The 12,768-nt window shown below is 57.2% G+C and overlaps 1 protein-coding gene across 8 annotated transcripts in view; it reads right to left on the bottom strand.

The window, feature by feature from the left end:
* The window catches only part of ZNF710 (zinc finger protein 710), a 28,300-nt gene that overhangs the window by 8,844 nt on the left and 6,688 nt on the right, over positions 1 to 12,768 (bottom strand). The window contains exon 1 of one of the 8 annotated variants that reach the window (XM_027466582.3): positions 4,253 to 4,917. The exons of 5 other annotated variants lie outside the window; for them this stretch is intronic. The gene's annotated coding sequence lies outside the window, so the exon portion shown is untranslated. Of the gene's footprint in view, positions 1 to 141; positions 2,658 to 2,702; positions 4,129 to 4,252; positions 4,918 to 12,768 lie in introns of those variants that run through there. 2 more of the 8 variants (XM_027466581.3, XM_027466585.3) reach the window with 2 other exon arrangements.

The following is a 12,768-nucleotide window of genomic DNA, read 5'->3' as shown; positions in this document are numbered from 1 at the left end:
GTCTCCACACCCTGCATCACCCCGCTGCTCCTGTCTCCCACGCGCACGCTCCCTCCGCCGAGCTCAGCTGGGTGCTTCGCTTACAGCGAGCGCCTCAGTGGGGTGCACAGCTACCGGAGAGAGCAGCACAACAGAACTCACCCCTGCAAAAACATCCCCTGCCTTTTTGCGCGGACAGGAGGGATTCTCACTTCCGTGCTCCCTGCTCCAATTTCCCCGGTCACGCCGTGCTCAGCAGCCCCCTGCCGAGCCGTGGGGCTGGGCTGGCCGGAGGGCGCAGCGGCAGGAAGCACGAAGCCGGGGCTTGGAATGACAGCAGCTTCCCGGAAGGAACATGGGCGCAGTGCTGCTGGCTTCGAGACCTGCTAATGCAATTCCTGCTCCAAGTAAGGAAGCTAAAAACAAGAGGCAGCTCCCCAGGGCCCCGGTCTGGGCAGGAAAGCCAGGGTCCCTTCCCTCAGCGCTGGCAAGAGGAGCCAGGGAGACCGGAAAGCAGGAAAAGCTGTTCTGATCCGTTTTTCTTTTTGTTTTCTTCCTCATTTGGGGGCCAGTGCAGCAATTTCTATTTCCCACATGGACTGGACGTCTCTTCCAGTCCCCTTAGGATCCTGCTTTCTCCAAGGGGCAATTTCTCCACAGCCATTTATCACTTGGGACAATGAATGCCACCCATCTCCTCTGGCCGTGTTCTGCAGCTGTGCTGTGCTCATGCCGCTCGGCTCAGGGCAGAAACCGGGGCCTCCCGGTGCCCCGGCAGTGCCGGCGTGCAGGCACCGTGCTGGTGTGGCACCGTGCTGGTGTGGCACCGTGCCGGGACAGCGCCGGCCGCCGGGACAGCTCTGCCTCCGAGTACAGCACCACGAGGCAGAGGCTGAGCGGCTGACGCACACGCACGTGCTCCTGAGACCAGCACTCGTGTGTTTAAATAGCAAAACCAAAACCAGGAAAAAACAAAACAACAGCCCTAAGACAGAGGCCTTCAGAATAAAGTAAATCACAGATTCCTATCTGCAGCACTCCGAGACAGGGGACGAGCGCCGCTCCTCCGGGGTTCCAGGGCAAAAGCACAAGCTGTGTGTGCGGTACACAAACCTTTGCGTTTGCTCTGTCAAACGTTCAAGCCCTTGTGCATAAGACCGAGCTTTGCTATTCAAAGGAGAGCAAGGCCACACCAGTCAGCAGAGCTGCTGAGGCAGCTGCACAAACAGCGCGCCGAGAGGGAAGTGGGGGATCAGACAAATGCTTTTGTTTCACTTCCTTGCTCTCACTTCCCTCTTCAGCCTTCTCGAAGGCCTTGCAGAGCGGGCTGTTCGCGCTGCCTCCCGACAGCCTGGCAAGGCTGGGCCAGGCATTCCCAGCCCCTTCCAGGGATGCTCGGATGCTCCCTGTGGGCACAGCCGGACCCTCTCCTCCCCAGGGAGCTGCTGCCAGCCCCGGCCCCCAGGGCCCCGTCCCGCAGCGCGCTGCTCGGCCCCCGCTGCACAGCTGCACTGAAGGCAGGGGAAGGAAAATCAGCAGAACTTGGTTGTCCCTCCCGGCTGCGCCAGCACAGCAGCAGCTGGGCAGGCAGGAGCTGCTCGTGGCCGGGGAGATGAGCAGGCAGCAGGGCCGGGGATGGTGCTTGCCTCACGGTGCCGGCACAAGTCCCAGTGCCGACCCAGTGCCACCAGGCTGGTGCAGGGTGATTTAACCCCACCGTTTGGTGCAAAAGGTGAGCCCTGCACAGGGCCCTGCGCTTCGGTGCCACCCCTAACGGGCGGGTAGGAGCTCGCCAGCGGGACCAGCTTGTCCCCTGCCCGTGGGGGCTGCCTGTGCCGGGGGTGCAGGTCCTCCCGATGGGAGCGGTGACCGCGTTACCACCCGCCCCCTCTGCACTTCTCCGTGCTGACTTCCCTAACCCCGTTCCTGATGACTGCTTCTTGAGTTCGGATCATCCGCCTGTCCCACTTCCCCCAGCTCAGAAAAACAGGAAATGGATTAAATGTGCCTGAATATCGATCCCAGTAGCAGCACGAGAGCAACTTCTCCGCAGCCCCGGCTCCGGTCTCTGAGTCCCTCCCGCGGAGGCACCGGCAGGCCCGGCCCTGGCCCAGCTGCAGCAGCTCCTGCCCGCATGCCGAGCTGGGAACCAAATGCTCGCCTGGGCTTGCATCAAAGCCCCAAGTTCGGGTTTACGTGCTCTCCAGCTCATTTGCTCATTGAGGCACTCGCCCGCCTGTACTTTTCCCACACCCGAAGTTACACAAATGCACTTGTGAATGTCTCCTCTGAAAACCACAAGTGCTGGTGTTCCCCTCTTCCCTCCCGTCCCTGCCTCCGCCGACGGTCACGCTTCTTCTTTCCCATGGCAGATTGGGGAAGGACGCACCTGGGGCCGGCAGCAGTTCCTGCTCCTGTTCCTCTGGGTTTTCTGACATTTTCTTTCCTGCTCTCCTCCCTCTCCTGGAGGCTCTGTCTGGGTGTGATCTGCTCTCCCCCAGTGTCAGCACGGGCTGGAGGAATCCAGCTGCCCCCCGCATTTCGCTGCTCCTCTCGCCCCAGCCCCTGCCCATCAGCCTCCTCGGAGCCTTGCCATTTCTTACCGACCGCCTGCTCCTTAGGTGATTAAAACTGTTTTTAGAGAGCTGCCACTTCCTTATGTCATCTAACTTCTATTTACCCCCGTTCCTTTGTGTTTAATCACTCAAGCACCTGGCTCTTACCTGCAGCCCCTTACAGGTTCTCCTCCTGCAGCGCTTGGCACCACGGCCCCTTCCTTGCCTCTGGTACACTTCTTGCTGGGTTCCAGCTCTTTCAGGAGCTGCACCAGGCTGAGTCATTTGCTGCTGTACACTTTTGCTTTCCTTTCTCTGCTTTAACCTCCTTGGTTTCCCCTGACCTCTCCTGAGCTGTTCCAGCACCATGGGCACTCCCATGCAGCTCTGGCACCAGGGCTCGGTGGCAGCTCGGGGGATCCGAAACGCCCCCAGCGCTACGGGGAGCAGCCCTGGGCAGCCCGTGTAAATCCCACCAGCAAACATACACGGCCTGCCCGGGGCCTCCCCGACACTACAAGGGGAGCAGGGGGAGCAGAGGCTCTGTGAGCTCACAGCCCCTGGGCAGCTGAGGAGCCCCAAGCCCTCCTCGTTACCCCTCCTGCAGGTGCTGGGGTGGTGGGCACTGCACTGCTGGGGCTGGCGGCGGCCAAAACCCCATCCCCTGTGCGTGTCGGGGTGTCAGGGCTCTGCGGCAGGCGGCAAATGGCTAATTGGTAGGTCTTGAGTATTTGTGAGAAGAGCTCCGAGTTTATTTTCTTTGTCTTTTAAAAGAAGCTTTCAGTCAAGTTTGATAAAGGAGAAATCAGTCTTTCATCTTTTCTTTTTTTTCTGTGTGTGGTTTTCCCATAAAGCTGCTTTAAACACCCATAAAAATTTTAAGCTGAAAAATATATTTTTTCTCTGAAAATCACAACGAACAACTGAAATGATTCATAAAACTGACCCAGAACACTTGTTCTGTACCAGGCCTGAGGATTTATGAGGTCACCTTGGTTTCAGCCGCATGCTGAGCGAGGGCTGAGTGACAAAAGAATGGCTGGGGTCTCCTATTCTCTGCCCAGCCCACAAAAGCGTTCCCATGCAGGACAATCAATCTAACACCGCGGCAAGGCGAAGTTGCTTCCATGCCTAAATCCTGGTGTAAATCAAAGCCAGAGCGTCCACCTCGTTTCTAAAGCCTCCGTGACCAGCCTGGACGGAACCAAAGAAAGTGCATGCGGGGCTTAGTGTTTGTACGGAGCGAAGTGGCAGGGTGGGGGCGATTACAGAACGGGGGGCACGGTGCTTGGAGGATGAACACGAGCTGCTGGACACGGGGCGGTCGGCTCCAGGCCCCCCGGGGTGAGCTCCCCACCGCCTGCACCCAGCCCCGCAGCCCGGCCTGTGGGAGCGCAGAGCCGAACCCCGCAGCGCTCTGCCCGGAGCCTCCCTCCTGTCGGCATCTGGGTCAGCACTAAAAATACCTCCCCTCTGCCCGCCACTGACATCCCAAGCAAATAAAGCAGGCTGTAAGGAACGAGCCCAAGTTCTGAGCAGCGGGAAGGAGGGCGCGTTGGGCTGCATTGCTGCCTACCAAAAAAGTCGTCACTTTTAAACAAAAAACAATTCCTAAAGTCATTCGGTCAGTGTCTCCAGGTTAGGTATCGCCCAACTCAGTTTTTTAAGGAAAACTTCCATTAAGTAGTTCTCTAGAAAAAAAGATAACACCCACTTACTGCGAGCTGATTAGAAAGCAGAACCGCTGCCTGCACGCAGACACTTTCTGACGAGGACAGCCCGACGTGACGGCACGCGGAGCGCTCTGCCTGCAAGAATGATCCTCTTTGGGGGCTTCCACTTCAAAAACAAGGACACAACCTACCGCTCACACTGTGACAAAGGCACCTTTTTTGGTAAGAGAAGGTGAAAAAAACAAGTTGGGGAAAAAGATGATTGTATGCCTGCGTGACAGACGGTGCGTCAGGAAGGAAGTGGATCTCCTTGCCAGATCACGTTAAAAGCCACCGCTGATCAATCTTTTGGTCATTCTGCCGGTGACTCTTGCCGCGATGGTTACACGCAGAGGTGAGGGTGAACATTAACGGGCTCGTAGCCAGCGGATCTCTGGCACACTCTGGCTGGAGGGGCTGCACAGAGCTGGGGAGGCGCACAGCCCGGAGCTGCCGGCTCTCACCCCATGTGGCTGAGGAGCCAGGACCTGGTGCAGGGCCAGCACCCAGAGCTGGGGGCACAGCACCAGGGCAGCACTGGGAGCTGCAGCGGCAGCACTGGGAGCACTGGGAGCCGTGTCAGCTTGCTGTGGGGAGCGGGGCCACGACCCAGACCGCTCCCGCACTGCCCTGGGCAGCGGGGCAGGACCCCCGCCAGGCCCCCCTGCCCCCATCGCCGAGCCCCCCACCCCTGCGCCCCGCCCCCAGCACCCTCCATCCCCACTCCTCCATCGCTCCCTCATTCTTCCCGTTTCCCTGGCAACCCCTATCTGGGCGCTGTGGATCTGTCCTCTGCCTCCCTCTTATCTCTCTCCTTTCTCTTTCATCTATCTCCTAATCTCCCTCTGTATTCCAAACCTCTGTCCTTTGCTTGCTTGCTTTCTCTCGCGCTTTTCATCTCCTCCAATGTCTTCTTTATCTCTGGGTTACAATTATTTGAATCTCACTCAAAAAAAAAAAAAAAATCCACTCCATTAACCGCTGTGGCACCAGCCAGCTCCAGCTCCTCTGGCAGCCCGGCTGCGCTGCTCAGGACCCCTGCCCCTAGCAGAGGCTCCTGGCCGGGTCCCCAAATGCACACCCCGCCCGCTGGAAACAACCACGAAGCTGCCATGCTCGCAGGCAAGGCCCTTCCTCAAAACCCTTCAAACAAAGGGAAAGCAGAATTTCAATCTTGTGCTACAAGATGTTCAGGATTGGGCAATTAGAGCCAACTTGCAAACTGCCTGCAGGGTTCACTGGCCCCTGTTTTGCTGCAGTGCTGCAGTTTGAAGAGCCCCCACTTTGCTTTATGCTCACCACACGCGCTTTTCACTCCGAACCTCGGCTTTGCTGGAGGAGCACGGCCGCTCGCACACCCTGCGGTTTTGTCCTGCTCTCTGCAGGACCGCGCTGCCCGGCCGCTGTGCTCCTCTCCAGCTCCATCCTCCAGCCCTCCTCCAACACCAAACGAGAGCTGGCCGCTCCGGTCCAACCTGTGCTCCTACACTAGACTGTTCCTCAACTTCTGCTTTATTTTAGAGCAACTGGGGAGACAATAATTAATGGGGAAAATGGTAGCGCAGACAGAGAGCAGGGATTTTCCTTGCTCTTTGCAGTTCACCTGCTTGATGAACTTCTGGCGTTTTGCTGCCCAGCAGAACCAGGTCTGCCTCTTGCTTAGGAGACCGAAAGGACCCCACTGTGATGCTCACCAGCCCCGTCTCCATCGGGTTTGAGCGTGGTGCCTTTCCATGGCAAACAGGGACCAGGCTTGGCCCCTCGGCAGAGAGCTGGCTCTGCCGCACAGCCCGGCTCTTCCCAAGGGCTGCTTTTTGGCCGCCCAACGCTCCCCTTCCACACGAAGCTGAGGCGTTCTCCCCATCCCCACCCATCCGTCTCTTCCCCCACTTGAACAGGCAGAACTCTCCTGGGGTCCCGAGGGCTTATTGCCGTGCCATGTTTTAAATGGTCGCTGCTCACCCACGCAGCAGCACCGGCGACATCGGCAGCAGTCAAATCGTACCGAGCTGCTGCCGGGAGCTGCCGTGGGCGAGGGCAGTGCCACCGGGGCGAGGGAGCGGCACCGCTCCCCATCCAGCCTGGCCTTGCTGCCTGCGTGCGGAGTGGGGAGACGGCACAGGGAGATGGCACGGGGAGATGGCACGGGGAGATGGTATGGGGAGACGGCATGGGGAGATGGCACAGGGAAATGGCACGGGGAGATGGCACAGGGAAATGGCACGGGGAGATGGCACAGGGAAATGGCACGGGGAGATGGCAAGGGCATGCAGCCCGCAGCGCCCAGTGCCACCCCGGCCCCATGAGCACAGGCTGGGCGCTGGGTGTGTGCCGGTGCCGTGGCACTGGGGGGTACCTGGACCCCACCACCAGCAGCACGCTGCACCGGGCTCCCTGCAGCAGGCTCCTGATGGAAATCACCCTGTTCTGTGGAAAACAGTTTTTGCTTTTAAGTGAAATAAACAGGGAAAGAGAGACTTTCAAGTTCCTCCTTGCTGTAACGACTTCTCTTCTACATACTCTTTCCTCTCTGAAAATAGAAGAGCTATTCAAAAAAGATGCGAAAAGAAAAAAGGAACTGAATAGAGGAAAGAGGAAAGAAAAAATGGAGCCCCAAGGGGGAGGAGAAAAACAGAATGAAAAGACAGCAAAAGTAAAGAAAAGGGATGAAAAATAAAGGAGGGGGAAGAGAGAGACAGACAGAGAAGCTTTGAAAAGAAAGAATGCTTCTAGCCTGAATACAGTGTGCATGAAAAAAAGAGCGCTTGAAAAGAAACAGCCACATGAAATGACCTCTCATTCACAGACTGTGCCAATCACGACGACAATGTAAATCCTTTCTTCTTTTTTACATTCTCTCTCTTTCCAGTGGGGGCAGAGGGAAAAGGAAGAAAGGAGAGTTAATTCTCAGCACAGCAGAAAATAAATCTGGTCTTTTCTAACTCCCTGAAAGAAACGCTGAGCTACTTTTAAAAATACTTCTCCTAGTAATCACACATGCAGATATGTAAAAAACAGCAAATGAAATTCTGAGTTTCTGCAAGGAAGACTCTCACTCGTGCAGTCCCTGGTGAAAATAACAGCAGAGAAAACAAATCTGCAAAACCAAACGCTTCCATGAAGGCAATCAGCATCACAGATCTGGGTCAAGAAGCGAAGGAACAGGAGGGGATGTTCTGGGCAGGCAGAACCCAGGAGCCTGATCCTGAGCCTGCTCTGTGGGGGCACCCTGTGGGGCTGGGGGTGCACAGGACTGGTGCTCCCCGTGTCTGCAGGAGCTGGGGAGAGGCCGTGGTGCCCGGCCAGCTGGGAGCGGAGCGTGCAGCAAGAGCTGGCGGCAGCGGGCCAGGCACACACTGGTGCTGTGCTTCTCCCAGTGCAGGGGGTCCCATTTTAGGTCCCATTTTGGGTCCCCCTTTGGGTCCCCCTTTGGGTCCCACTTTGTTCAGTGCCACCAGCAGTGGCGGGGGGCTCACGGCCTGTTGGGTGCGGAGACATTCCCAGACTGAAAAGCGTAGTACGGAGAGAGGCATTGTAAGCCAGGACAAAGGGAGAATAAAAACGCAGCGAGGAGACAATAATGGAAGTGGAGTCAGCAAGGAGAAAACTGCGGGTCTGCTGGAGCAGGACCTGCAGCACGGCCCCACAGAGAAGGCGAGAAGCCCAGAGCAGCAGCAGCAGCGTGCCTGTGTTACGGGGAGGGACGATGGCCAGCCGGGGTGCAGTGGCGATGCCATAGGCAGCACACGCTGAGCCCAGCTCTGGAGCAGCATGGAGCTGGGGCTCCGGGAGAGCACCTACCAACGGCAGGGACCTTGGTGAGGGGCGATGGAGTGCTGGGTGCAAGGAACTGACACGCGGGGACGAGCACCCTTCTGTGCCCGGTCTGGCAAGTGGCTGTAAAAGGGAAAAACGGCCCAAATGGTACAAGGTGGGATGTGCCCCATCCAGAAAGTGCAGCGGGGGCCTGATGTGATACCACAGCCCCTCTGAGGAAGAGGCCCGGACAAGACAACTGCAGCACAAAGACGTCACTCTGGAGGCTGTTGCTGCCATTTTCCCTGCAAACAATTTTGGCTTTTGTGTCCTGCGTGCGGGGCTGCCGGGGCTGGATCTGGCTGCTCCCCTCCTGCCCCAGGGTCGCATCCTGCACCCAGCCGAGCCCAGTGGGGGCACAGAGGCTGCCCAGACCCCTTAGCAGCAGGGGGAAAGTTGTGAGCCGGTAGTCAGGGGCCAGAGGGAAGGTGATGGCCACTGAACACAGACGGTTTTGCTGACGAGTCCAGTCTCCATACACTGAACAGTGGCTGGCCAGGAAACATCCCCCCGAGCTGCAGCTACCAAGTATTTCTGCTCTTACTTCTGCTAAGGGAAGGAGCCAGAGCCATCTGTGACCCCGGGACTGAAAAGGGACGAGAGCTTCAGCACAGCATTCAATACAGCCATGTAAAACTTGCTTCTGCTTTTCAAACCGCTGCTTTGGGTGTTCAGGGCACACGGTCTGCCCGAGCCCCGAGGGGCTGGGACGTTCCTCCTGGTGGCCACAGAGCCACAGGTGGCCCTCGGCAGGAGCACGGCCGGCTGGTCCCTGTGGGGATGCTACACCACCTGTCCCCAGGGATGCCAGCCCTGCCCAGATTGTGACTGGGAAGCCCCCAGCTGCTGGTGCTGAGGACACGGACGGGCTCCATCCCAAGGGACCCCGTGTCTGTGTCTGGGACACGCGGCAGCAGGGAGGCGCAGCACAGCCGGGGCCTGCATGGCATGGTAAAGTGTCCAGGAGGTTTTAATTTGAGGGTGCTAGTTAACACCAGCCTGGATATTCCTTCACAAGCAGAACTTCTGAAAACCGCTCTTGTTCAGACAGAGCAGAGGAGCAGCGGCCTCGCAGGGTCCCCGAGCACAGCACCAGCTGCCAGGGGTTCATCGCAGCAAGGCGGACATCCTGCGGCAGCCCTGGCTGGGCAGAGCGTGGCCGGGATAGCAGCAGAAAGCCTGGCTTCCCAGCGCAGTTTCTCAAAGAATCATCTCGAGCACACAAAATCTTCCCCTACAGAACTCGCAGGTGCCACCAGTCACGTGGGCTGGAGATGTTAAATAACAAACACATCAAGTGTATTTTTCTGTAACCCATAGATAAAAGGAGGAGGGAAAATCACAGAGCTTTCTCGCAGCAAGCGTGCAGGAACACGAGAGCAGTTTGACTTCTTCCTATTCACACAAGGCGTCAGCCCTGTGGGAAAGTCCTGGTTCTGATTTCTCTAACAGCACCGTTGTTGGACACATTGCACCATTTTAGGAGCAAAACTGACTGCTCAGCGGCAAACGCCACATTATTTTCAGATCTGCAAGGTGAAAAACGTTTCAGATCCTTTTCTGAGCAGGGGAGCAGTTTGGATAAGTGAGCGTTCGGTGCTTGGAGAGCCCTTCCCAGGGACTGCCGGAGCGGTGAGCACCAGGCGGGGGGCGTCCGCTGCCCCCATGAAACCACAGCTCGGGACTGACTTGGGGAAGGATTTCATTAAGCCAGATGCAGAAAGTGTAACGTCCCCCAGCAGCGCTGGCCAGAAGGGGCCAAGTGGTGGCTGCTGGCACTGGGTGTGCGCAGTGCTGTGGCAGCAGGGTGGCCGCCCAGGCTGCAGCCCAGGCACCCGGGGACACTGGTGGCTGTCCCTGTCCCCAAACCCCTGTCCCTGTCCCCTCACTGTGTGGCCCGGGGCAGCCTCGTGTGCTGGGTGGGGTGGGGGTGCCCTGTGGAGTGCCAGGGAGCACCAAAGCCGCCTGCTCTGTGTCCTGAGCAATCCCAAGGCTGCATAGCCCCTGCTGACACTTCTCACCATTTGGCACAGGCTCCCTCCCTCCCGTGCCCTGTGGTGCCCTTCCACCACCGCACTGTCCCCGACTGCCTCGCACCACGCCAGCGGGGGCACGGGAGGGCGGCCGGCGGGCAAGTGGCCCTGACACTGCTCCACCTGCAGCCGCACCGATCAGCCCTGATCCACAGCTCCAAGGGACCCCCAGACACCGGCAGCGCCCGGCGGGTGTTGTATTGACCAAGCCTTGCCCTGGCAAATCCGGGGTCTCACCGCCAGCAGCGCTCTGCCTGCCGCTACCTCCGAGAGCACAACAACTGCTCGTGCACGCCGGGTCCCAGCAGGGTGACCGCTCCTCCGAGCTGCACCGTGTATGGTGGGGGTTCCAGCAAGGAATGTGCCTCATGCACTATCTTGCTTTTATTTTATCAAAGGTCAGCAAACACATTCGCAAGCACCTGTGTGTGCGCTCACGTGGGCCTCTTGCAAAAAAATCCTCTCTAAGCCTCTGCCTAGGGCCAGAGATGGTGGCTTCTTTCTCGAATCTCTTAGCCCAGAGAAGCAGCACTGTGGGAGCACAAAGCAAGTGTGTTTCAAAATCCTGAACTTTGTCATTAAAGGAAGAAAAAAACCTCCAGCATGGAGCCTCACCTAACACAGATAAAAAGTTCGAAACAGTGACAGGTAAAATTCAAGCCACTGAAGTCAGAGTGACTGATATGGAAAACACCTCTCCCAAGCTGGAAGGCATTGTTTCTGCCCTAATGAAGGATAATAAATGTATGGCAGACACAGATGGAGGGTGCTGCAGAAAATAAAGGCTGTATATGTAATTTAAGACTATTTGAGAGTCTATGAGAGAATGAAGTTAGGGGATTTTTTTTTTTAAGCTGAGCTACTTTTCCATCTACTTCAGATACATCAGTGAGGAACCTTTTGGATTATCTCTGCAGAAAGACTCACTGGCATAAAGGGCTCCACATCTGACTTCTTTCACATTTCTGATGACTTCAGGGGAGCGGAAATTTAGATTCAGAAACGCGACTCCTGCAATGTATCGGATTCTCAGATTTAAATATCTGACAGCAGAGGAGGAGAGCTGTCCCGAGCTGCATCTCTGCTCCTGTGCAGCTCTGCATACACTCAGCTCGCCGCGTGTGCCCCACACACCCCCCACTGCAGCCCCCCCAGTGCAGCGCCCCCGGCCCTGGGGCACCCAGCAATGCCAGACCCCAGCCCGTGGCACCACCACCTCTCCTGCACAGACACCTCGTGCTGCGTGGCGGTGGGGCCAGGCCTGGTTCTCCTGGCGGGGAGGCAGAGGTGCCAGTGGCTCCCTTCTGCAGGGCGCTCGCTGCTGGCTCGGAAAGAAGCTCCCAGCCACTTTCAGGCACTATTGCCCGTGTGTTCCTCTGCGTGCTGACACGCTGTGGGCTCACCAGCCCTCCTAGCTGCCACATTGACTGAAATTTCACACCAGAGCTGCACATTTCTCTACGTGTTTGCACGGACCCAGAGGCAGTGCTGTGCACCGCTCCCGTGCGGGTCCCCTCCTGCAGCACCCACGGCTGCGCGCTGCTCCTGCTGCTCTGTGCCAGCACCGGGCCTGGCAGTGCCCAAGCTGGGGGCACCGGGGTGCTCGGGGTGCTTGGCACAGCCCCAGCATGCCACCAAGGCCACCCGCTGTGCTCGCACAAAGCTGTGTGCTCCAGGCACTTAAAGGATGGAAAGCCCAGAAAAATCTGCCCGCAGTGAAACGAGTATTTGGGACAAGAGGGAATGGCCTCAAGTTGCACCAGGGGAGGCTCAGGTTGGAAATTAGGAGAAAATTCTTCTCAGAAAGAGCAATCAGGCATTGGGATGGGCCCTTGGAAGGTGGTGGAGTCATCGTCCCTGGGGGCATTCAAGGAAAGGTTGGGTGTGGTGCTTGGGGACATGAGTGGTGGTAGGGAGTGGCTGCAGGGCTTGGAGGGCTTTTCCAAGCTTAATGATTCTGGGGCCACTTGTGCCCCGCAGCACCCACACCAAGGGGCTGGTGGTGCCCCTGGCAGCTCCCCATTGCCCCCCACCTGGCCCCACACAGCCCCCCCAGCCCCATGCAGCCTGGAGCAGAGGGAGCCGAGCTGGGAGCGGGTGGCAGTGCCAGCCCCGCACTGCACGGGCAGAGCTCGTTGGCTAACGGCATGGAAAATGCAGCGGATAAGCTTCTGGCTGTGCTGGGGGGAGGCTGGAAATGTTTGTATTTTACTAGTCTTTATAAATATTTGATACCTTTTATACCATGGCCACAAGGCTGCTTTTATCTAACGCATTTTCCCCTTGCTTTGGCAACTGCAAGGGCCTGCTTGAACTACCTCCAGTCCGCATTTTCAAAACAATATGCATAATTGCTATATTTTGCACTCTTTCTTCTTACAGCAAGAAAGTCCTATAAATATACAGAATATTCAACTGTTGAAATAATTTGCTTATATGTGTCCCTTGTTGATAATCATAAAATGAAACCAAACCACTCAAACCCCCCAATAAATCAAGGCTTACTCTCTGCAGATGAGTTCTGCAATTACCCTGATGGGCTTCTGAAGCACATGCTGAATGGCCAAAGCATAAAACGGGGAAGGAGAAGAAGAAATTCAACAAAAGGGCTTGGCACCACTGACAAAAAGGCTCCACAGTTCTGTCTTCTGGACAGTAATTTTCCCCTGGAGT

The sequence above is a fragment of the Anas platyrhynchos genome, chromosome 11 (assembly GCF_047663525.1).
Source record: "Anas platyrhynchos isolate ZD024472 breed Pekin duck chromosome 11, IASCAAS_PekinDuck_T2T, whole genome shotgun sequence".
Classification (NCBI taxonomy): Eukaryota; Metazoa; Chordata; class Aves; order Anseriformes; family Anatidae; genus Anas; species Anas platyrhynchos.
Note: the sequence above shows the minus strand (reverse complement) of the source record. Positions and strands in the feature narration are given on the sequence as shown.